The following is a 21,533-nucleotide window of genomic DNA, read 5'->3' as shown; positions in this document are numbered from 1 at the left end:
CTAAACAACGACTACACCAATCCTTAGCAGCAGCAGTGGCAGTGGATAGCAGCAGCAGTAATATCAGCAGCGATAGCGGCAGGGCCAGCTGGTGCAGCGTCGCTTCCTCTTGAAAAAAGCTGCCTTTGTGCAGTAGCGGGCAGCATCAGTAGTAGGTACATCAGCCGGCACTTTCTCGAATGAAAAGTTGAGTCCTTATTTTGACACCACATATATAACATTCAAAATATATGGGCCCTCAAATTGCTAGAGTGAAAACAGGCAGCTTTCAACTGTGTTAGAAGGAAAATGTTTTAAATCCCCTCTGTCGGGGTAACACACAGATGCGATCAACATTATATCCGATACAAAATTGGAAAACATTTATCTTATTAGGAAAGCAAACAAATCATTGAAGATTGAATATTCTCTTGTTTTTTAAATAAAATGGTTAAAACGATTTTTTTGTGTCTAAATGATTGAAAGTAGAAAAATGAGAAAAGCACTATAGTTAGTTTATATTGATGGACCCCTCGGCCACAAAGCGGTTAAACGGTTTTTGGGAAAGTTGAATTTCGAGCAATTCTTGATCTTTTTATTGATATATTTCTCTTGAAATTGTCATTTAATCCCCTACAACCAGCACGTCGCACAGTGGAGCACTTAGAACATCAAACCTGATCAAAATTATTTTAAAGGATTTTTGGACTGGAAACGTACAAGGGGCTATCCACATTCCACGTGGACAGATTTTTGACGATTTTGACCCCTTCCCCATCAACCTCCGTGGACAACTGCCCATATAAATTCTGAAAATTTTGTAAGAACCGTAGACATTATACAAACCCCCCCAGCTGTCCACGTGGAATGTGAATGTACCTCAATGGATCGAAAATATAGTATAATAAATAGTTGTGACTGAAAATTTAAATAAAATAACCCACCTTTGAACGATTTGTTACTTTTCTGATGATGTAGTGCGGATTCAGTGGTAGTTTCTTTTCTACAATGTATGGCTAAAGCTTTATGAATAAAATATAACAATTTTTTTAGATCAGTGGGGTGAGGGGCTAACACTGATTTGTTTATTATTCAATCTGAGCACTCAGATGAATCTGAAGAGTCACTAGTATTAACGTGTGAGGAAAAAAATCCGAACAACTTTTAAATTGGTCTACGATTTCGAAGTGCTGCACAAATCGAAAAATCCTTTTCCACAAAATGAAGATCCACTATTATGTAACTGGTAACATGACTAGTCGATTCTGTCAAGTGACGCTTAGTTGGGAAAAAGGCGTGGTCGGAAGAAGATCGTCGTAAATTGATTTGCAATTTTTGTGAGCGAAATGAACAAAAATCTAAAAGTGAAGAGTTTAACTCTTCTAAAGATCTTGGATATAGAAAAAACATTTATATACATTATTGACAAACTCTTCGAGGATGGAAATACCTTAAAAAAAATCTGGTTCCGGACGAAAATGCGCTTTGCAAGAGTGCAAAATTCGAGCAAAGTTAAGGGCGGAAACGCCTGGTCGGTCGGCGTAATCATATCGTGAGCTGGGCAATAAATATCCGATTGATTCAAAAACGGTGAACAAGTATCTGCATAAAATAGGTTTGAAACTATAAATATAAGTACCATAAAAATGCCAAAGTAGTGTTTTGGCCAGACTTTGCATTGTCAAACTATGCTAATGCAACTTTAGCGAATTTACGGCAAGGCAATATCAGGTATATTCCGAAAGGAAACAATCCTCAAAATGTGCCAAAGCTGCAGTTTATTAAAACTTTTTCACCGAATTTGAAGCAGATGATATACCATAAAGACTACAGAGCAAAAAACGTCGATTGTTTGATCGAAAAATCAAGAAGAAGCTCAAAACAATTGAACAAAATCATTTCAAATCGCCTGGAAATAAGCGAAAATTTAATCGACCATTTTTTATTTTAATGAAACTTTGCACACGTATTTGGCTTAGCAAGCTGAGCATTTTTCACAGGTGGAGAGATTTTTTACCCCAATGAGTTACATTCTAAAAGGGCGTATGCCTTTTGGCATAGGTTCTATTCGAAGCATTTCAGCCCAGAAACCGTTGATTGTATAGAAAAACTGTCTGAGAATGAGTTGTAGCGAATCAAAAATACATCATAAAAAAAATATACACTGTACAAAAAAATTTTTTTTTGACCAGAAAAAGTTAAAAAAAGAAACTTGACGTTAATACGCAACTTTTAAAAAAATCCAGGATGGAGAAATGAAAAGTAATTTTTTTATAGTAGATTAATTTTTTTATGGAAATTCTAATTCAAACATTTTTCAAAATATTTGTATTCTGATGATTTTAAAAGATGCAGAGAGTCATTTTGAATTAAAAAGCTCTTGGTAGTAAACATTCTAAAGGAATTGGTTTTCGAGTTATTTCTAATTTAAGCTCGAAAAATTATAATTATTTAGGAAAATACACGTTTTTCTTATTTTGTCCATGGTTCTCCAGCAAAAACCATTGGAATGCTTGATCCAAAATATACAATTCATTCTTTGACTACAAAACGATTGGGCGAACGGTTCTCAAGAAAAGAGCTAAATGTTCTAAGTGATATAAATATATATAAGAAACAAATATTTATTTTCGAGTTTTATTATCTTAGGAACATATTTTTTATGACATAGATACTTTACAGAACTAGTTTCACCTTGTATTTCATATATGTACATCATAAGTAAATGATTCGTCATCTTTTGAAAAAAGCTTCGTTTGTATCTTATTTTCTGAAATCGGAACAAAAGAGTAATACTTTTGTGTGGCAGCTATTATTATAGATTTTTTGAAAATATTGCTCCATTCTGTTACTCCTTGTTCATATTCTTCATATGATACCCAACTAAATGACATTTTTGATGAGTTTTTATTACTTTTCTGATTAGACCAATCATACAATTCTTTTGCGCTAGTAATGGGATGTTCATGTTCTTTAGCTAAACTTGCATTTCCTGCCATTCGTTTCAATATTCCACCAATTGCATCGCATGGGCCTTTAAAATGAGAAGTCGCAAAAAAATGCCACTCTGCATCGGCGTTATATTTTGTTTTGAACTTGCAAAGACTTGCAAAGTTTTTCCTATTTTTATATTGTGAAGCAGCTCCATCAGACATTAATATCGCTTGATGAAGCTGATATTCTTAAGTGTTCCAGATTCCGAATAGTAAACAACGAAGGGATGAATGGTGGCTTGACTATCATTCATCATATTAAAGTGAGCTTGACTGTTCAATATTTTTAATTTTGCAATAACGTTTTCGTTTAATTTGCGTAAGCTTGATGAGCACCGATGATCAGGGAAGGGTTTACAGCATTTGGGCTTGGTGTATTCCATTTTCACTTTATTCATCTTCACAAAATGCAAACTGTTACTAACACATCTGGAGTAGTGCAATCGTATTTATATAAGAAAACAGATATTATAGGTAACCCAGTAGTTATTGGTTGCGTACTTTACAAACAGTTATTATTAGTAAACAAGTAGGTAGTGTTGCACGACAAACATATTTTTTTATAAAACATTCGGCAAGAGGGAACATCTACCTACACCTAAGGTTTAGCGCTTGAGTTATTTATCCAATCGTTTTGTTGTCAAAGAATGAATTGTATATTTTTGATCAAGCATTCCAATGAACATATGGTTTTTGCTGGAGAACCATGGACAAATTAATAAAAACGTGTATTTTCCTAAATAATTATAATTTTTCGAGCTTAAATTAAAAATAACTCGAAAACCAATGCCTTTAGAATGTTTACTACCAAGAGCATTTTGATTTGAAATGACTCTCTGAATCTTTAAAAATCATCAGAATACAAATATTTTGAAAAATGTTTGAATTAGAATTTTCATAAAAATATTAATCTACCATGAAAAAAAATATTTTTCATTTCTCCATCCTGGACTTTTTTTAATAGTTGCGTATTATTGTCAAGCTTCTTTGAAAAAAAAATATAAAAAAAAACTCAACTCTTTTTTTTTAATTGAAATTTAATGTTTATTTTGAATTTTTTTCGGTTAAAAAAAAATTTTTTTGTACAGTGTTTATTTTTTTTATGGTGCATTTTTAATTCCCTACAACTCATTCTCAGACAGTTTTTCTACACAACCAACGGTTTCTGGGCTACAATGGTTCGAATAAAACCTATGCCAAAAGGCATACGCCCTTTTAGAATGTAACTCATGGGTGTAAAAAATCTCTCCATCTGTGGAAAATGCTCAGTTTGCTAAGCCAAATACGTGTGCAAAGTTTCATTCAAATCAAAAATAATCAATATTCGACCATAGGTCATTTGGCGCGATCTTGCTCAATTGAAACAACTGAAATTCAGGAAGCTATAAAGCAAGTACCCCAGAGGATCAGGAAATCAGCGCGATGTGGAGCTGAGTTTTTCCTATGAGGCTTGTAAATGAGTTACATTACTTGAATAAACAAACATGTATAGAAAAATAAGTTGCGCAAGATTTTAATTTGGAATTGAAAGTTTGTTCGGATTTTTTTCCTCATACGTTATCATCATTGCCCGTGTACGAATATTTAACTCGCAACATTTGCATTGCTACGGACGAAAAATTTTTACCTTTTTTTTCATATTTTCTGCAAAGTAGGAATCATTGGATACCAAGGATAAAACCGAATGTAGAGCTAAGCAGTTTTAGGACGTAATTTGCAAACTTTGATGTATCTATGTGTTGGAACTAACGCAAAAACACTGCCGGAAGCTGAAAAATTGAAATTTTTCGATGATTTTCAAAATCATTTATCTCACGAGTTCGGATTGCTTCGGATATTCTAATACCACCAGTTTGACCAGAAACATACAGGCTTTCATTTGCAATTGACTGTTTACATTGAAACTTTTTAGTACTTAACTTATTTCATATAATATGACATATAAAAAAGCTCATTTACAGCATTTTTGTGTTTATTGAAATGTTCCCTGGCAATATCGAAACTGTTTATTGACTAATTAGTTTAAAGATTGATTAAACTAACCTTCTATGACAATAACCATAGTTGGTTTGATGATAAATCACTACGTTGCATTTGATAGTTTTGAAAAACAGTGAACGGTACAGGAGAATCGAATGCAACAACAAAAAACTAAAATTTCATCGATTTCAATGAGCTGTAACAAAGGTTAACAATACTTCCGGATGCTCATAAGCTGTCGAAAGATTCAGTAGGTATCACACTTCAAAATGAGACTATGCAGAACATGGTTAATGAACTTTTGCCTTTTTGACTTTTGATCAGGTTTTTACTTGATTTACTCTTATGTGCGTCGTTTTAAAGATGAATGATAGAGCTTTCATTTGAAGTAGAAAAAAAATGACCGCCATCTTGGATCTTGTCGCCATGTTGAATTTATCAGTAAAATGTATTTTTGAGCAAAGTTCGCAACTATCGATTTTAAATCTAACAGCACCATTGGAAAGCTAAGAAAAATGCTATAAAATCAGAATCAACGCAGAAAATCTTTTCCAAATGAAGTATGTCACTAAAATCAATTGTGAGAGCGCTATAAATTCGGAGCACGACATCAGCAAAACAAAACTGCGCAGCCTGCTTTAACTCACAACATAAAAAATTACAAATAAAAACAAGAAGTAAGAGAAAATCAAACGTAGGCATTTCGCATGCAAACATGTGAAAATGATGACATACAAACTAGGTGCACAGTGCCTCAAAGCACCTCAAATTCACATAGCGCAACAATAACAAGAACTGGTTAAATTCAGATTACCAAAGAGACTAACAATAGAAAGCATATTTATATCTGATGGTGTTTCATGATACTAAAAATAGTTTTCACCATTTTTTATCATCACTTGCTTTATTTCTGCCAAGTAAATCATTCCATTGTTCGATGGTTGAATGAGGGCAGTGTGTTCGAGCCAGTCATATCGTTGTACACAGCCTAACAATTGTCAGTACTATACACTAATGGCCAGCTGTGAGATCTGTCGATAAAGGAGCGTCAAGTTGCTCACTGATACTTCAGCCTAAGGTTTTCCTTTTTTTTTGTTCAATTGCTGACTACATCCTTTATCACGATACCAATCATAGAACTTCAGGATTCATCACAGCCTGTAGGAAAATGAAACATCAAACTCTATTGTGCTCAACAAACGTGACCCTGTTTCCCGAAGGAAAACAAAGCATTCTTCTGTCTATGACACTATGACATATGACAATATGTTATCTCCTAACGTTGCGTGGATTTTTCCTCAGTAAATTGGATGCCATGGGCGTTCTGTTTCTATCCTGTTATATACTCGTCCGAACGGATCAGTTTCACACCTGGATTCATTTTGATCCGCCGACATAGAACTAATCGGTTTAAAATTAAACACACTCGGTCGATATACGGAAACATTTGTTACCATCATTCTCACGGTTAAAAAGTGATTTCCAATTTTTTTCCGATCCAATAAAAAAGAGAACTGTAAATGTTCAGACAGTCACTATCAGTCTATCACTATCTGAACATTGAGCTGAAAAAAATGGAATGAAACATCTTTCGTTTGCTCTATGAAATCAAATCAATACAATTATAGATGATTTTTTTATCCACAACATAAAATGCTTTCTTGCCTTGTATGATGGGTGCAATCTGCTGATAGTCGGATCAAAAATACATTCTCTAGCTAGCTGGCGGTAATCTCGTCTATCTTGCAAAAATAAACGTAACGGCACTCTGACAATCTACCAATTGATGGAAACAGCACTGCATCGGCGAAGGAACATCCAAGATGAAAACTGAAACATGCTCTATCTTATTTATCGAGTGAATCCCAACGGTCGGCATTGCTGTAGGATACCCGATAAATGAAATCGAGCCAAAATCCGATATCGAATCTCAATGCAACAAAAGCTCCCCCTGATTGGTCGATTCTCCGCCTATCACCACCATCAACTGTCCCGTTCGATTATCTCAATCAAACATCTATTTATACTGACACCATCACTCCACAATCGGAGGCTTATCTCTTAGGGCGAAGAAGAAACGAATTCCATCAAAGAATAAATCCATTCACTGTTCGCATCCCTAGCGTATGTCCTTGTTTATTGAACTCCGACGCCTGCGACGGATCAAGCGACAGGCCTCTGGAACGCTTAAAACGTGCCGATCAGAATCATCATTTGTTACTAATAAGAAAGGTGCCTCTATCTTGGGATTTGACCCCTCGTTTTATTTCACAACCACTATCGGATGGAACCGGAAATGAACGGAAAGTTTTCCGCTTTTTATTTTGGTGCGGTGATGAATGTGTAAAAGTCTGTTCGCCACCAACCGAGGGGAAAAAATCTTTTTTTTTCTTGTAACATTTTATCCTACTCCACTCCTTATAGCACAAAAGGTAAGATCATTAACTCTTTAAATGCTTATGTGATAGGCAGGGAAAGAAAATAAGATGAAGAGTAAAAATATTTTGCTTGGCAGCCATTCCAAATCATTAGGAAATTGTTTTCTTTTGCATAAAATCAGTTGAATTAGTTATTAATAAGTAACTAAGAATAGATTAAATTAAAGCACTTGAATTCTAAATAAAATAATAAATTTTTCTCATAAAAAATATTCAACATTCAAATGCCAATGTTGAAAGTATTTTTGAAAAGAATTCAAAAAAACCATTGTTTCTCTCTTTTCGTTCCTGGAAGATGACCCCAAGCTTAAGTCGTTCGAAATCTGTAAGTGCTTTCCAGTCCTTCTCGAACATTGTCATTCATCTTTATTAATAAGCTTCCGCTCTTTGCTTTTTCACATAGTTACTTATTCGTATTATTTACCAACTATAGTCACCATGTTAAAATATTATATCGAAAAGCGGTGCTGTATTAATACAATCTTTCTTATCCAGAACCAAATTTGTGTTTTCACGAATCTCATGCGATATCTCATGGCAGCCCGAGAAACTCCGTACTTGTCATGTTTTGCATCAATGATTACCATGGTTTTGTTTACATATGGCCAATATCAGGTTTATGAATTATGGAATTGCTTTGATATGTGGCCAAGAATGGATCATTGATCGTTTTTGAAAGCTTTTGTAGTTTTTGATATTGCAGAGAAAAATCATACCATAATGCCTATTTTTTTATCCATGTGCTGTAGAAAGTTATGCCTGATGCTGGTAACAAAATTTGTTATAGAAATGGAAAAACTTAAACAAGTTTATGCTCTATCAAAAATAGCTTCCAAATTACCTAAACGTTAAACAGTACAGTAAACCTGGGAGAGTATAATTAGTGCCTTTATTAATAGTAAAATACGCATAAATTTTTGCTACAATAAGTAGTATATTTGTCGAATAATATCAGCAGTTTTAATAGGAGACATCGAAATAGGAGTAATTTAAAATATTTCTTCACAATTACCAATTTTATTCTAGCATGGCCAAAACTGGTGCTATTGCCAAAACCGGTGCTTCTACCCTACTACTCAACCGCATAGAACGTCCACACCACACACGTCACCCTAGTAACAATATCGGATTTATCAAAGTTTTATAACGCTTTATATAGCCAAAACAGTGCTTTACCCTCTTCTAGCACAATATTAAATAGAAAGCAAGAAAGACCGTCATCTTGTTGAAGTTCATTTGCGTGTTTAAAACGGGTTTTATAGCATACTCGAGATCTTCTCACATCACTGTATACCATCCATCGGAGCCTTTATCAGATCCTTCCATAGCTCTACACGGTCGATAGTGTCGTAAGCGGCCTTGAAATCGATGTTTATGTGATGCGTGAGAGCTTGTTATTCGTGACACTTTCGGAGGATCTGCCACAGTGTGGTGATTTGGTCCATTGTCGATTGCTCTACCACGAAACCGGCTTGATCTCTTCCCACAAACCTTCTTGAAAGCGACGTGATGCGGCTAGAAATTATCTGGGAGAGCACTTTGAAGTCTGCGTTGATAGGGAGTTCCGTAGCCGCCAAGTTACGCTCTGACAAACCGGTAGCCAGGGGTCCGAGTTTCAGTTGAAATCAGACCATTTGATGCAAACGAACTTAAGTATGGATCAATTCTCAGGCTCCCCAATAACCCTTCCTTTACGTTGAGTTCTAGAAAGCCAAGACAAATGCCTCTAGATAAAAAAAATCTAGATAAAAACAAGTCATTGTAAGTGGTGATAATATTGACGGAGGCAGTGAGGAGTAGTAGCATTAATACGCATACACACGAATTATAATATACATGTCGCTTACTCTCAATAGTAATAATGCTAAAAATAATAATTATTATTATTATAGAAGTGCGGAATACAGCAAACACCCGGACGATATCAGAAAAGATCAATGTTTCTGGTCCTATTGATGAGTCCATGCAGAAAAAAAAACTGCGTAGAGAATGATGATCGCTTGGTAGTTCTCACATTTTGAGTTATCGCCCTTCTTGTATGTTGGGTATATTTTTCCCTCCTTCTACTCCTCCGGTAGCTGTTCTTTATACCAGATCCTGATTGTCAGCTGGTTCAAATAAGAAGCCAACCCATCCGGGCCTAGGGTGATAAGCTCCAATGCACACTGGGCCAGAAATGGAATTTAGCGGAACGAAATTAATAGCGCTCTCAGGGTTTGACCAATCGGTTTCCAATCTTCTACAAACTTTCTTGGTATAGATAGGGCTTCATTTTGCATGTTTGGATCAGTTCGTAATTTAGCCGTAAAGGTGGCGTTGCGATGCTAACTTCTTTCCCTTACGCGCTAGAGCTTTGCGGTATTCGACAAAGTTGTAGATCTCTAAATTCCATGAAACTTTACAGAATATACAAAATTTCTAACTCTTCAAGTTTCAGAGATCTACAAGTTTTTATAAATTTTGTCTGAATTTCACGTTTTATTGTGATAATTTTATGAGTTCACTCGAATTTATTTCTTACAAATTTTTTCTCGATAGAAATTGAATAATTACGTCGTTTTCTTCCGAGTACAGGAGTTTTTGAAGTACATAATTTTGTGAAGAAGATATCTCAGCGGGTAGCAAGTATTGGCAAACCATGATTTTTTTTAAAAATTGTCCATCAAAAAATCTTTATTTTCTGAAATTTTGAAAGAATTGTTTTTTGGTGTTTTTGTGATATTTCAGTTTGAATATAACCATAGGTTTCATAAAAAATACAATTTCTATGTATTTATTGAATGGAATACACGGTCCAGTACTTTGATAGATAGAAGATTACCGCAAAAGATCAAAACAATGATCGCAGTGATCCCTATCTCCTAATACCATCAGAAGATAATGGTCAGAATCGACGTTTACGCCACACGTCGATAATATCCGAGAAGTGCCTTCCGTCAATGGATTTGTAGCCGGAAGTCCCAGTACTACCGGAGCGGCGGCACCCCCAACGGGTTGGGTACCGGCTTTATAGTGTTGGGCAGAATGCACAGTCGTGTGGTTGAGTCGGAATGCAGAGTCGTCGGTCAAAGCGATCAGCGACAGGTTGTGAATGTTGAGAATGAATGGTCGGGGCTATAACTAACGTGCACTGCCTCACGGAGGAATATCGTTTACGTTTTACTCACAGAACTCAAGATGCTCATCGGGGCCATGAACGCTCAGATCGGAAGGGAAGGAACGTACAAACCGGTGATCAGCCTGATATTGACTATATCCTAATCGACGGCCGGTTCTTCTGAGACATTAACAACGTACGCACCTATCGCGGCACGGATATTGACTCGGATCACTCGGCTTAACATTATGTAGCTCCGGAACTCCCCGGCCGCGGAGGACTACGCGTAACAACTAGAAGCCCTACTATTTACTCAAGGGGCTCGGCACAGTGTCGCTTGATGGCTGGTGAATGATTTGCATAGCCATCATGGAGAACGCAATAGTGACTCTAGGAATGGAGGCAGCGCTGGCAGAATCGACTGGTATGACAGGGAATGCGAGGCAGCGATAAATGAGAAGAACTGGATTGATCAAGGCCACCATAGAGCAAGTATTTTTGTATTTGTCTGTATTTCATCTGACATGATTAGTGTCCTAATGAATAAATAAAAAATTACAAAACTGTCGAACGTTAAATCTTATTTCTAAAACGACTAGAAGTATCACTCCAAGTCCAAGTGATCCTGCACAAGCATGATCGGATCATCGAGGGTATCGCCGCATCATATGCATAGGCAGTACGGTGGAATCTTTTCTGCAGCAGTGACCGGTACCGGAGAGGACGTTGAGCCACACGAAAATCCAGCATGAAAAGTAGTCGCGACGAACAAAGCCTGTTGAATTTTACGCCTTTTTCCAGTGTGTCCAAGTTCAAAAGTCTGTATTCAATTGCTGCCTTCAATTCTATCGATCCAGCACGTATCTACAGGATTCCAGACGATACAAGCGGTCTCAAAAATTGGTCTCAAAAATTGGTCTCACCAGCGCACAATGCAAGGAATTAAGGCCTTTGGCAACTTTCGAAATAGAAGTGGCTGAGATGTAGTGGCTGTTGAATGATAGTATTGGATCCAGAACGACTCCCAAGTCATTCATTTTCTCAACCCTTCGGAATCGGTTTTTTTTTTTTTGAGCGATGGAACGTCATGACGGAGCATTTTGGTACGCTCACGGTTAGCTGGTTTTGCAAACAGTGGCAGTCTGCAATTGAACGAATCACCAAATATATTTTCAAGTCTTCGGCGTAAATGAGTTTGTAAACCAGACGCAATTTCGAAGCAACGTCGTTGAAAAATAGCATTGACAACAGTGGACCTAAGTTACTGCCCTGGGGCACTCCAGGTGAATTGCAAAAACTCGAAGATACACAGGAGTCAACTTTAACACGAAAGTCACGACCAGTCAGATGAGACATAATCCACGATTCTAATCTGTGTAGACAAGAGTTTTGTTCTCCATTGCAGTAATGCAGGTGCTGGTGAAGTCTAACTAATTCGTGGTAACAGATCTCCCAGGCATGAAACCGTGCTGATCATTAGAGTTGTAGCTCATAGACTGGCTACAAATCACACCACTTACGATTATTCCGAATAGCTCTGGCGCTTCAGATAAGCTTGCCTCGATAATTTCTAAAGTTTCTCTGGCCAGCTTTGAACACGGGAAACATGAACGATTCCTTCCAAACTTCAGGGAAAACTCCTTCGTTCAACAGCACAGCTACTGAACACGGTCAGTGTTTACAAGATTGATTTAGCTTCAGGCCTTGCCGATGACTTAGACATTTTTTTTATTCTCGCTTATTTTCCGTCGGTCTAGTTCCGCCACTGTTGTTGTGCCAATCACCGACGCCCGGGAAGGCGACTCCACCCAGGACCCTAACTCACGACCCGTTGATTAACGGACCGGCGCCAACAGCTTCACTCCCTCATGCGATGAAAGGCGTGATCCCAGACATTTTCCGCCTCAGAAAATCTCCCGGTGTCGGCTAGGATTAAGTCTAGACCAGTTGGGTTGGTTGTGAGTGGATCACGCCACCTCACAACCATCGACACCTATGTCGGCGGTGGGATTTGAACCCAGGCGTCAAGCGTGGTTGGCGGAGACGTTACCAACCACGCTAGGCCCCCGCGATGACTTTGACATAATGGCACATAACTTTGCGACGGCGGAAGGAACCTTCACCCGACTGAAATTTGAAGCCAGACGAACTGAACTGCAGATAAATGCGTCGAAAACTATATATGCGTATATGCGTATATGCGAGCGAGGGGCTACAATAAGAGCATCGTCAGCCTCGCAACTCAAGTCTTTATAGACGGCGATGAGCTTGAGGTCGTGTTTTTGGAGTCACTGGTGACCACGGACAGTTATTCCAGCAAAGAAATTCAGAGAGGCATCCAGGCTGGAAAACGTGTCTACTTTCCACTTCAAAACACACTTCGATCGAATCGAGAGCGACGACGAACGTAGTTGACGCTGTACAAAACCCTGATAAAATCGATAAACCTCTACGGAATCGAGGCAACAACTGGCGCAGCGTGCACGATGGCTGAGGAGACTTGCGTGTGATGAGATACCTGGGAAACTAGCGAAATAAAGCCCAGAATCGAGCTACAAGGCGACAACTCCTTGACAGAGCACGAGCCACTACGGCGCTCGTCTGATTGGTAAGATAAGGTAAGCCTTCCGTCTAACAAAACGTGATCGATTCGTGATTCGACCTGTTGTGGTTATCTGGTATACCGATATAGCGAAGCCAATAGACCGAATGCCGTTTTCGTTCATGAACCGGTGTGGGCTGAACTCTCGAATAACCGGTCTGAATTTCTACTCCTGGTCAACACGAGCGTTCAGATCCCCGAGAACGATTTTGACGCCATGTCTCAGCCAGCTTCAGCCGCACGTAAAAGGCATCACCAAAGTGTTTCCTATGCCGCCGATCGGGTCGCACCCTCTCACTTAGCTATTGCTCAATTGACAACATTACCCAGGCTACACCAGCCAGCTGTGTCCATGTTTCAGCTGTCACTGACAGCCTGTCAGTCTAGTGTGATTATATGACTCGTGAAGGTGTGAAATAATAACTTGAGAAAACCGGATCTAGGTCGTTTCACCTTCCAGGTGGCCAACTCACTATTTGAAGCCCTGAAGATAAAATAGATCGCGCGGTTGAATCGCAATGGGATATTTAAATGGAAATTGAATTCTATTTTCAAAATTTTTCGAGGCCCTATCTGTCTATTTATTTATTTGAAAGACAAGATTTGTCTATATGTTTCAGCAAAACTCTTGAATGTCTAAACTGATTTCCACCAATCTTGGCATACGAATCTCTTTCACAAAGGAGGTTATCATAGCTAGACCTATTTAAAAGAGAGAGGGACAACTCCTGAAGAAGGAAGGGGTCAAAAATCTAGATTTTTTGTGCATTATGAAACTGTTTAAAATCATTCGATGACTTTCAAGCCCTTGGTCATGTCTGGAGGCCAGGAGTTAATTTCGGAGAATCGGAACATGATGTCTGATGCCATTTTCAAATCTAAGATGGCGACATCCAGTTTCTGGGAAGCAGTATGGAAAACATTCATAAATCCCCCATAAAATAGAAATTTCCGAAACCAGAAAAACGCTTATATATCGGAAATCAATGTCCGACATTTTAAAATTCAAGAGAACGACTTCCGGTTTCTGGAAATTTGTGAATTGGATTATTTACTGCAATATGCATATTTTCGGAATCGATCAAAAACCAAATATCGATGTTCGACAATATGTTTAACTCCAAGATGGTGATTTCCAATTTCCTAAAAGCTGTATGAATTTAAGCGTAATGCTCAAATACACCTCTATACCAATATTTTCAGAGCTGACATAACTTCGAGAAACAGAAAACTAATAGGCTAGGGAACATATTTCAAGCAATTTTAAGAGCCGTCGAGACTAAATACTCGAAATGTGTTGGGTGAAATTCAAACATAAGTATATTAATTTTTTATCTATCTTTTTCTCTGTCAGTTGTTTTCTGATTGTAAAACTGAATTTAAAAAATTCCCATAATCACCCCGAACTTATTCTAAGCAGTTTGCATCTGTTTTTTGAATCTGAATGGCTGCAATTTTAATAGATTTTTTTCGATTGATGGTTATCCAAAGATTAAACGGTATTTTATGTATTCGTAAGACAGCTAGGTAATCGGAGTATTTGTTCTCGTCATTGAAATTGTCGGTAATGATCAAAATTCAGGTGTTTGACGTCCTTCGACTGATTAAAAAAGGTGACACTGCTCAAGCCGTTTTTTACCCTACCTTACGCCATTTTAAAATTGGATTCGCAACTTCCGGTTTGTGCAAGGCTATGTATAACATTACTAATATATTTAGATTCTAGAACCTGAATACAGATGTATCTAGATTCTAGAAACTTGAAACAGATGTCTGATTCCATTTTAAAATCCAAGATGGCCGTTGAAAGCTGATGAAAATGTATTTCACGCTCCAATAATAATATTTTCAGAAACTTTATCGGTGCCTGAAATAAAAAATTAGTGCCCGATGTACTGTACTCGAAGTGTCGAATATGTCAAAAATGTCAAAACTTAACTAAACTTAAATAATTAATAATTCTATTTTTTGGATAAAATAATATTTGTCTGTCCTTTCAACAACTTGTATTTTTCCTAGCTTTTCTAATTGTTAGCCGTGCAGCATGCGAAAATAATTTCAATATCTGTTTTACGATGCGTTAATAATTTCTGTTAATCTTGCAAACATTGCAATAAATTGAATTTGGTAAATTTTGTTTGCAATTCGTTGCCACGAGCATAAGACAAACTTTCTATAAGACACATGTTGAGGCAAGATTAACAATCGAGATTTAATTGGGTTATTTTCAATATTGCTCTTGCAGTGAACTAATTTTAACCATAAGATGCCCAGAGTAACTTCTAAAGCTCATTGATACCATTATAGAAGTAATAGATTCAGCGCGTGCACGTGAAGAAACCCGTAAAGTGTGATAATCAAATTGCTGATTTTGTTATCTCTTTTACGTAGAGAGACCAGAAAAAAGCAATCATAAATTAAATTACCCGCGTCAGGTAAACTTTGTTAATTTTGTCGCCATTCTTGAGAATTAGTTGCATACTTTAACCTGGACCAGCTCCGTCCAGTTTCAACATCAATAAGTATGGGTAGATAGTTTTTCACCTTTCAAAAAAAACTAAAAGAACGATGTCAATAAACTAACCAAATTTCAACTGATTGAGAGCAGAATCTAGCTTGAGTGAACAAATTATCCAGGTGCGCTTGACACTTGTTACAGAATCCGATTTAACGACCGGATAGCGACTTTGTGGAACATCCAGCCTTACAAATATAATATTCTATTCAAGCGAACAGAAATTTTAATTTATTCAGTTAGTACCGCTGTCAAGTGCAAGACTCGACTGAGGTAGTGACAAATTATGTTTTCTCCTTGTTCACCAAGGTGAGTTTATTACGGGCGTACTGTCGTCGTCGTCTTCGCCTGGGCATCATCACTTCAGCTATTTTTCACATTTTTCAGCGAAAGAGCGAGCGAGCGAATATCGGGAAAAGTCCTGAAAAGATGCTGAGATTGGGGGAAAACTTTTTTTTGCCCTCCATGGCAATCAAACAAGGGTAGACAGGAAAACTTTTTTTTGTGCTCGTGGCAGTATGATTTGATGCGATGGTAAATTAATTTAATTGAATTCAGCTTAACTTGTTGTCACACCAAAGACATGTCATGTAATGTTCCGGTAGTAAATTTTGTGCTAACAAGTCTAAAACGAAGTTGACTCAAGAAATGCAATGTAGATTTTATTGCGTTTCAAACGATAACATCTTTTGTTTGAATGAATGAAATTGAAACAAAACTAATTTTGACTTGTTAAAAATAAAATATTCCATTAAAAAGTGACGACAAGCAAATTGATGTTATCAGACTTCAACCCACTAACAACTTGAGCTTGTGCATCAAAAATCGAATTGTGACTGATAATGTCCTTTTTTATTTTCATACTTCTTTGATATCGTGATAATTATGTAATAAAATCATCCAAATGATTGTTCATTGCACTAAAATGAGCTGGCACCACCTGGAATCCATGACAGAATAGTTTTCCGACATGAATAAATCCTCCTAGTCACTAGCATTTACATATTACAAACGTACAGTTTTGTTGCACTGCACAACCCAACACATCTCAACCCATGTGTCCTAGCAACAGTAATATCCTCCGGCTCAAATACATACAAAAGAAAGAATGCAAAAATATACCACCACTTTTGAGCAGCAGCAGTGTTGTGAACCATTAGAGAAATGGATAAGCCGAAGGCAACAGACAATCCAACCTCGCAAAAAAAAACAAGTACACAAACTGTTCTTTTTTCTCTTAAATGTCTCGAGACATGTTTAACAGACGATGACGATGCTGTAAACCGATGATACCTGATGGGACTTAGGGAAATGCTTTTAGCGTTTGCAAATTTTAAATACATTTTGTTTCGGAGTTGCTTTAAATTGGTTTCAATTTGGGAAACTTGGAGGTTTATTGTTGATGTTTTTTAAAGTTTTTTTGTTATAAGTGATAATATAGCTTATTCTGTACGGGACAAAACTACTGTCTTTGCGGTTGTGTTTAGAGAAACACATTGCTGTACAAATTGTTCTGTATTATTGTAATCTACAGAGACTGTACGCTACACAGCAAACAAGATGCCTACCGTCATTTTTAATACCACAGCAAAACGAAAGTGCTGTATGATTTTACGTTTGAATCTTGTTTTCATCACCATTTGTTTTATTTTGCGGGCTTAAATTGATGCTTTTCGGTGAAACTAAACAACCTTTTTCTTATTTCTTTACGTTTCGACCTACTTGATTTCTTTCGGCCATCTTCAGAAACTTTATTGAATGAACAGAAAAACAGAGAAAAAAAAACAATTACAACAAATTTTAAAAATTTTATAAAGGTACACTCACTAGTTCGCTGCCTTGCGTTAATCCATCAAAGCGCGCAATTTAAATCTAAATTATTTTCCCCCCCGGGGTGGTCATCAGCTGTTACTTATGTCACTCCTTTGCGTTCGTTTCTCTTCCGTCGTCGTTGTTTGCGTTGTTGCTTTGACTTCTCTCGAACGAGAATTCTAGAGAGAATCAACAACAATGCGAGCAGACTATCTGCTGAAATGCTCCACATAAAAATCAACAGCAAAACGACAGTCAACCTACAACGTGAAGTGGACGGTTTCTCCAATACATACAACAACCTGGCATACAAACTAAAAAACGAGCAACAACGCAAACAACGACGACGGAAGAGAAACGAACGCAAAGGAGTGACATAAGTAACAGCTGATGACCACCCCGGGGGGGAAAATAATTTAGATTTAAATTGCGCGCTTTGATGGATTAACGCAAGGCAGCGAACTAGTGAGTGTACCTTTATAAAATTTTTAAAATTTGTTGTAATTGTTTTTTTTTGTTTTTTTTTTCTCTGTTTTTCTGTTCATTCAATAAAGTTTCTGAAGATGGCCGAAAGAAATCAAGTAGGTCGAAACGTAAAGAAATAAGAAAAAGGTTGTTTAGTTTCACCGAAAAGCATCAATTTAAACCCGCAAAATGATTTTACGTGACAACTTACCGTTTTGGCTTGACATTTATCATGACGGTGAGCTCCTTGTAGGCTCTGTAGTGAGCAATCTATGCAAATATAATCATGTCTTCGTTGGAGCGAACAGAACAATTCTCGTCAAAATGCCCACAAGGGGATTGTGTGTTATTGCTAACATTCCGAGAAAAATTCAGTCAGTGCCCCAATATGATTAGCGGCATTGTGCAAAATTTGCTCGCTGCCAGTATCACACTTTCCAAGAAATAAACTGCTGTGTGAACACACTAGGGCTGCTCGCGACGTTATGCAATATTGTATTTTGTCGTTTCAGGTTTCCACATTTAATCAAAAACCATATGGCTTTCCAATTAACCTTCCAGTTGGTCTCGAAGTTCGAAGCTGGCCTAACAAGCCAGTCGTCATAGGTTCGAGTCTCGGCTCGAGAAAGACTGTTAGTGTCAGCAGGATCGCAGTGCTAGCCCCCTGTAAGTACATTAAACAGTTGGCTGCAAAGTCTTATACACAAACTAAATAGAAGATCGAGTTCCAAATCGGAATGTTGCACCAAGGGGTTGCTTTGTTTCGGCTTTCCAATTATTATGATGCGAATTTAAACCTTTCTACAAAATCAATAGGTACCACTGGCTGTGATATTATTAAAAATCCTTTTTTTTACCTACTCAATCACAAAATATTGTACTTCTTATCTGTGTCACTGAAAATCAATTTTTTCTACCTGGGCTTCTTTTTCTGAATCTTCATGAATAATAATAATCTACTATTCTATACTATACTATAAAGTGAAATGAAATGAGTAAAATTCCAAAGTTCGACAATAGTTATGTAGCTCAGAATGAAGTTCTCCTATGCGTTCTAGTAAAATTCTGTGTTACGGTTGACAAATGCGGCAAAGCATTATTGTCATAAACATATATCTCATGAAACATGACAAAATTGTTTTCTAATCTGGAATAAGTTGCCGATTGCTGCCGGTTTTATTGCCGCAATTACTATAACCTACGTTTTTATGACGGCCATGCGCAATTCCAGAAAAAACCGGCCGTAAATCTTAGCAAACCAGCTGATGCCAATGCGTTTTTGTTTTATTAATGGTTTAATGATTGTCATAAGGAGATCGTATTGAATTGATAGAGAATAATTTCAACGATACAGCTACTGAGATTACTACTCAGCTCGCAAAATATGGTCGATGCTATGTTACCATAGGAAGGGGTTATATCTATCAAAAAAAAAATTTTTTTTTCGCCATTTATTTTTATTGGCCTAAATCATGTTGAAACTATCCAAGAATCAAAATCTACATCGCCCAAGTACAGATCTAAACTCAAAGTTTGTTTAAATCAATTTTTACCGAACAATTTTTATACTCCAAAATCACATTTTTTAATTTGGCGATGCTCGTTTTTCTTTTCATTTCAAGGCTTTGTAAACTAGCAGAAGTTACCGACAATCGTTATCGTGTTTCAAATTTGAAGTATAGAGGTCTCTACTTAAAATTTCGACCGTTATAGCGTCTCTACAGAACGTGTTTACTCACAATTTCCTTCTGTTTAGTCGATCAGCCGTTCTCGTTGTGTACATTCTTTGTTTGAGTTTTTCTATACTTTTTAACTGTGAGTTATATTCAAAAGTTCTTAGATATGAGTGACAAGTTTGAGTTTTGCGTGGGATCGGGTGCCAACTGTGTCAAAGTCGCTAAGCATCGCATGTCCGACATCGCGAAAGAGGCTAGGCGCAGCCAGACATCAGATGACAAAAAGGAAGAAGTGGAAAATAAAACCCAGCAAGGGCAATTTTACGGCGCAGGGATAGCTGACTGAAGGTAAAAAAATTATTAGGGGCTTTGTTATTGCGATTTTTAAGATTTATAGCATGTTGAAACTTTAAACGCGTTTTTCTCAAAACCATGGCGAGCAGTAGAACTGAAAAAGTTTACATACGATTGACTTGAAATTTTAACTGTAGCTTCTTCATCAGATTATCTAGTGAAGTACACACGATTTAAGCGATTGATTAACAACAACTAAAGTTATAAACAATCAAAGTCGATATTTTTTGTCGAAACAGAACTTTTTTTTCAAACCGTTGCCATTTTGCGAAGAAAAATTCTAAGAATATAATCAAGCGAAGTAATATAATAAGTAATATAATCAAGTAGTAATATAATCAAGTAAAGTAAGTAACATCTCAAATGTCCTGTAAAAAATATCATGAAAAAAGCCTTGCTTTTTGAGCATTTGGTAGATATAACCCCTTAAGACATGTTTTCTCAACTATTTTTTTTTAACTTTATTGGAGCACAAAATTATTTCAACTTTGCGCAACATATTATCAAAAATACGTGCTAACTTTGAAAGTCACAAAATGGTAAACTTAAAATTCATCTTTTTCGGAATGATATTGGTCTGATCTGATTTAATACTAAACGTATTATGGAATACAGACACGGGTTGGACTGGATGTAGTAGTTTGCCGGTATAATACTTCGTTAATCGAATGAAGCATAGCCTTCGATTCTTTCTTATTACTTACTGTTCATCATATGGTTTCATTTATTGATCATAAAAACAAACGAAAATAACAATGATCAACACAAATGCGGGCTGCAATTTCCATTAAAAAAATGAATGATTATAGGTAGCTATTTAACAATTCTCGTGAATTATGGCTAGGAGCATTTTGAAAACGTGTCAAAATCTCCTACTTACTTCAATTAAAAAGAAATCCGTGCATCTCCTTTCACTGTTGAATTGGTGGAGACGCTAGGTCAACCATCCGACAGCGTTCTGAGGAACGAGTTTGGGAGGAAAGTTAAATCTAAAGCTCGATAGTAATATTCTAGCGAAACAACAGAATTGTGCCATATGATATAGCGATATATGATATATCTCCCAGCTGGTCTCGAGGTACGATGCTGGCCTAACAAGCCAGTCGTCGTATGTTCGAGTTCCGGGTCGGGAGAGACTATTAGTGTCAGTGGGATCGTAGCGCTAGTCCCGCAATTGTCATGTACACTTAACAGTCGGCTGCGAAGTCTGTGTATAGTAAAACAAAAGGTCGAATTCCGATACGGAATGTAGCACCAAGGCTTTGATTTGCTTTGATATAGCGCTCATTATGTGGATTAAGTAGTGCGCGGCTCAAAAAGGTCTGAAAATTCAATGAAGTATTTTTAAATGTTGCGGCTAGGCTGCGGTTTTTTGAACGAAGATCCTTCGAACTGGAATTCACAAAGGATTATAATGCAGCAGAGGGAACGTCCATAAATGACGTAGCATTTTTAAATTTCTTGAGATCCCCTCTCCACCATTCGCAGCATTTTTTTCACAAAGTCCGACCTCCCACTAGATAATTACGTAGCTTCATAACAACTCCCCTCCCATGACATATTTTTTGCAAATTTCATTATCAAAAACATACCTTGTATCATAACCGTCTAACCGTTGCTAT

General features: G+C 37.1%; 1 protein-coding gene across 11 annotated transcripts in view; it reads left to right on the top strand.

Moving 5' to 3' along the window:
- The window catches only part of LOC129732802 (probable G-protein coupled receptor CG31760), a 177,562-nt gene that overhangs the window by 79,270 nt on the left and 76,759 nt on the right, over nt 1-21,533 (top strand). Inside the window, exon 1 of one of the 11 annotated variants that reach the window (XM_055694071.1) lies at nt 18,438-18,547. The exons of the other annotated variants lie outside the window; for them this stretch is intronic. The gene's annotated coding sequence lies outside the window, so the exon portion shown is untranslated. Of the gene's footprint in view, nt 1-18,437; nt 18,548-21,533 lie in introns of those variants that run through there. 11 annotated transcript variants of the gene reach the window in all.

The sequence above is a fragment of the Wyeomyia smithii genome, chromosome 3 (assembly GCF_029784165.1).
Source record: "Wyeomyia smithii strain HCP4-BCI-WySm-NY-G18 chromosome 3, ASM2978416v1, whole genome shotgun sequence".
In the NCBI taxonomy this organism is placed as follows: domain Eukaryota; kingdom Metazoa; phylum Arthropoda; class Insecta; order Diptera; family Culicidae; genus Wyeomyia; species Wyeomyia smithii.
Note: the sequence above shows the minus strand (reverse complement) of the source record. Positions and strands in the feature narration are given on the sequence as shown.